We start from the raw sequence: 5,357 nt of genomic DNA, 5'->3' as shown, positions 1-5,357 counted from the left end.
GCACTGCTTTTCAGTTATCAGTACACGCCAACATACCCACAGCCCACTGGGGCACCCACATTTTTTGAACAACTTACAAGTGGTTGCAATGTTTACTCTTCTCGGTGTGAAGGGTCCCAGATGATGACAAGGGCGGTATCGGTCGATAACTGATGGGTATTTTTCACATTTGGAAAGTATCCTGTTGACCTTGTATCACACCTCTAGATACATTTCCTTTCTGTGTTTGTGTCAGGTACATAGTTAGTCAGCAGATTACTTTTGACCCACAGTTACTTTTTGTTTGCTTATACTGTCTTTACTAGGGGTTGTAGCTGTGCCAGGTCGTTAAATATCCCCTTGGACCCTCCCTTCACTGTTTTGTTTATGTTCACCCATTTACGCCATTTTATTTGAAGTCTATGTCAATATGGAAATTGTCACAATTTCCAGACTGGCAATTCTGAATGTGCTGGTGAAAGCAAGCGCTGGACAACTAACCAGAGACTTGGACATAACCCATCAGCCTTGCCAAGTTTCCGGCTTCCATTTTTGATGTAGAGCGCCAGTTCAGCTTTTTTCGGTGACTTATGATCTTGTTTATGCCTTTATAAAACAGTGCTACAAAACCCGGAAATCAAAGAATAAAACCTGGACTGGAGCAATACATCACACATTGAACTAGGAAACTTGACTGCTATGAAATATGCTATAAAATTACAGTTGTAATCTTATTTATGCGATCTTTTGTCCCTGTAATTGCATATATGTTGGACAGACAAAGCAAAAAATTAAACTGCGGATATCCCAGCACCGCAGCCGCATTAGGTGCAAAACCCCAAACGCTCCCTTGGTTGAACACTTTTTGAATAAAGGACATACTGAAAATGAGATTCGCTGGACTGTCATCACACAGATCATTATACCACCAAGAGGGGGCGACCTAAATCGCATGCTCAACAGAGAGGAATTAAAGTGGATACTGAAGACGGATAGCTTGAATTCCGGCTTGAACCTGCAAGAGGAGTGGACATCGTTAATTTAATCTGATTTTCGTACCTTTCAGACTCTGTACAAAACGATTATTCAACTGAGGATTTGGTTAAATAATCAACGTCTCTTTAAGAAAGATTGTAATGTCAAAAGTCACTATGCATGTTAATCACTTTAGGCACCACTCCAAGATGGCCTCCGTACCATAAGTCCTTCGTTTGTTTTTATGCCCACAATCTCACGCGCACTGCCCAATCACAATGCACCTACCCCTTCTTCACTTCCTGATCCGAGCACACGAGCACGCCAGGGAACATCTCCATGACCGAATATATCGGTAAGTAAACAAGCGAGGCTAAGATTTAATCCCGTATTATGGCCTGCTTTCCTTCTCTGAAACGTTTGTTCGTTTCATTTAGGCTTGCCTTGGCGTCGTCCGGTTACGATTGTGTAACTAGGTAAACCGCCGCCTTAAGTTGGTAAGATTACATGCATGGCGTGCCCCGGTTAATTGTTACTCGGACTGGTTTTAGCACTTTCGTTTTAAATATGCGGATTGTTTCTTTATACAGGGCTGTCGGTCCGGGCTATACTGAGCATCGACTTGTGCCTTAACCTAACACGCACTGCCTCGGTAAGCAGAGCGGCTCCTCCACTGCCCTTAGAGACCGGTCTCACGTAATCCGGCGAGTGCTAAGTACACAACTACTACAGAAATAGTTCACTGGCACTTCGTTCAATTGCTTGCGCAACCACCATGGCCCCATAGACACTATATAGCAATCCTTGACGCATGCCCTTAAAACAAAAACAAAGGTCACCGCTTCTACACTCTTGGTAAAAGTAGGATCTCACCACTTGACCAATGAGCATGTGCACGTTGCACAAAGAGTCACTTTTAATTCTTCCTTATATGTATTCTGTTTATAAAGTATACTTTCCTTTTATTTTTCTTTATAGGCAAAATTGAGGTCTAGTGAAAAAGGCAAAATTAATTGTTTGTCCTGATGATGGTTCCTATGATTCCTTAGTGGAACCGAAACGCCGTCGACTTGCTCATGCACCCTATACAAATATCTGATTGTTTGATTTTCTGTAACGGTGCAGCTTGATATTTTCTGTACAATGCATATGTAAACAGAAAACGCTTGTTTTGCCTTTGAACCTTTCCTGTTCTCTCCAACTGTAATCACCCCGTAAGTGTTGGGCACAGGCTTGTGCACCACATAGGGGCTTTGTGGAAGGTATTCTTGTTTTATCTTGAGAATTTTGTTTATTCAGTAAACCCGAATGACCTCTGTCCGGCTGGGCATGTCCTTCTAAAATATAGAATTGATTTTGTCTATATTTATTGGTTGTTTTATCAATCCATGCATGGGACCGTTGTTGTTTCATAAAATTGTTCCCCGAGGTCCCTGGCTGACTGAATTGGGGTCCCTTGCTGCTAAAAAAGTAAATTGTGCGCAATCGACGGATTGCAAGGGCTTTGTCCTTTCCTCCCACTTCTCCTAAGTGGTCATTAGCTTCCCTACCTGTGCACGAGCGGCCTTTACTCCTCATCACTAAACTTTCCTTTCTATTACTGTGATGTCTGACACAGCTCCTCTATATTCACTTGAATACATTAATAAAATCTGTGCAGGACCCTCTTTATTTTCCGATCAAGAAGAAAACAATACTACAAGTAGTACCAATCTTTCTGCCGAATTAGAAAAACAAAGGAAGAAATATGTTAGATTAGAGTTGATGACTTTAATGCTTACCCAATATCTCAAATCCAATACTATCCCACTTGGCCTTCAGGTCAGAAATATCCCAGGAGTTTTCACCAACAATCCCAAGTATATATCAGGCTTTAGCATTATAGGAACTACCTGCTCAAAGCATTGGCTGGTCCTGGGCATAGAAACTGCAGGCGAGGAACTCAAGAAACTTGAGGAGATCATCAAAGATTTGGAGAAGCAAATAGCTGATGATAAAGAAATTACTGATGCAAAGGCCTTGCTTGAGAAAATTGAGAAAACAGTCTCTGAATTCCATCGTATAGAGCAAAACAAAAAAACAAATAAAGTTAAAAAAGACATTAAACTCTTTACTCTTGAACGCGCATACCCATATTTGCATAAAGATTTTTATACAAATCGTAATTTTCAGCATCACCAACAAACTCCTAGACCCTGGGGACGTTTCAATAATAGAAACACTGTAGTCGGTTTCACTGACTCCTCAGCTGACTCATCTGATAGCTCGGATCCAGGTGAGGGAGGCAGTGGACCAGCACGTAATCAGACTCCTTTTTTATCCAGGGGCAATCCAGAACCCCAAAAGAGAGGAAGAGTCAAACAACAAAAACGATGGCACAACCCCCCAGGGGAGCGCCAGACCAGACAGAAGTTTTATCAGTGGTAACAGATAATACCAATCTGAACACTATCCCCATTTTCAATATCTCTAACCATACTCTATCCACCCATGAACTATCCATCCTCAGCAAAGGATTATCCTTTGTCCCAACTACCTACCCCAACTTTCTGAATCTTCAATCTGAATTATTTGGCTTTTTCAGAAAATTAAGACTACGCTCATATTTTGAGCTTAATCCATCTGAAACCAAGAGTGTTACGACCCCATTCCGACCACCGTCTACCTTTTCCCCTACTTCCAACATGATCTCGAAAGAAATCATAACTTTTGAAAAGGTCATTCTAAAGGAAATTTCCAATATAGAGAAGTCCCATCTCTTTATACCTTACAATATTTCCCTGGATGAAAAGTCAGCGATTAATTCCCTCAGGAATAATAACAACTTGATTATCAAGTCAGCAGATAAAGGGGGTGGGATAGTTGTCCAGGATATTGGTAACTATAAAAAGGAGCTTTTCAGGCAGATATCTAACACTGACCATTACACTAGACTGCCTTACAATCCCACTAAAGACATTCAAAAGCTTATCAAAACCATCACCATGGAAGGCTTGGAGAATGGTATTATAAGCAAACATGAATATAATTTCCTCAACATTTCTAATCCGAGAACCCCTGTTCTTTACACACTCCCCAAAATCCATAAAAGGATTGATAACCCCCCAGGGAGACCAATACTGTCTGGGTGTGGTTCAGTTCTGGAACCTCTGGGCCACTATGTTAATTTCTTCTTGAGGGATTTTGTGCCTACGACTGCTTGCTATATTAGAGATAGCATGCATATGATCAATTTGATCGAGAACCACCCCTTTGATCCTATGCATGAGACTCTATGTACATTAGACGTAGAGTCTTTATATACGAATATTCCCCAGAAAGACTCACTACTTGTAATGAAAAACATTCTAGACACTAGGATACGTCCCCATAGGGTACCCACCCTATTCATCATACAACTTCTAGAGATTTGTCTTACCCAGAATTTCTTCCTGTATGATTCAGAGTTTTACCAGCAGGTACGTGGCTGCTCCATGGGAGCCATTTTTGCACCTACCCTGGCGATTTTATACATGGATTGGCTGGAAACCCACATCATTCTGTCTAGTAGTAACCCATTCCACCAGGGTATATACATCTGGAAGCGTTATATAGATGACATCTTTTTAATTTGGGGCGGCTCCATTGAGGACTTTACAGGATTGACACATTGGCTGAATAACAATTGCAATGGCCTTACATTCACTTTGACCTACAACAAAGATAGTATCCCTTTCCTAGATCTGAACATTCAACATCAAGAAGGGATTCTATACACATCCCTATTTCGTAAGCCCACAGAAAGGAATACCCTGCTTAGTTACAAGAGCTGTCACCCGAGAGCACTAAGGGATAGCCTTCCCTACTCACAGTTCCTTAGGCTCAGAAGGAATTGCTATAAAAAAGAGGACTATTTCATAGAGGCAGATACCTTATCAGAGAAGCTTAGGTTTAGAGGTTACCCTAAACGCCTAGTCAAGAACTCTATGAAGAGAGCCTGGTACTGTCCCCGCGACACTTTGCTAGAGCCCAAACGAAAAGAAACTGATGGAAAAACAGTATGTGTAACTACTTTCTCTGCCATATCTCACCGTGTAACACAATGTATAAGACAGAACTGGCATATTCTGAATTCAGGCCCCCTAAACTGGGAGACTCCACTCTTTGCTTTTAAGAAGAGCAAAAGTCTTAAAGACCAATGGGTGAGGGCAGCTCTACCGCCTGCACCCGGGAGAAGTGGTACACTACATGACCATTGGTCATTACCACCTCTGCGAGGCCATTCCAAATGTGGCTCATGTGTAGTCTGTGACTTTGCAATAGAGGGAAAAGAATTTGTGTACAAAAATGTGAAAAATGATTTACGTACTGTTACTAACTGTAACCGTTGTAATCTTATTTATGCGATCTTTTGTCCCTGTAAT

This window comes from Lissotriton helveticus, chromosome 12, assembly GCF_964261635.1.
Source record: "Lissotriton helveticus chromosome 12, aLisHel1.1, whole genome shotgun sequence".
Classification (NCBI taxonomy): domain Eukaryota; kingdom Metazoa; phylum Chordata; class Amphibia; order Caudata; family Salamandridae; genus Lissotriton; species Lissotriton helveticus.
The sequence above is the reverse complement of the archived record's forward strand: the minus strand, read 5'-3'. Positions refer to the sequence as shown.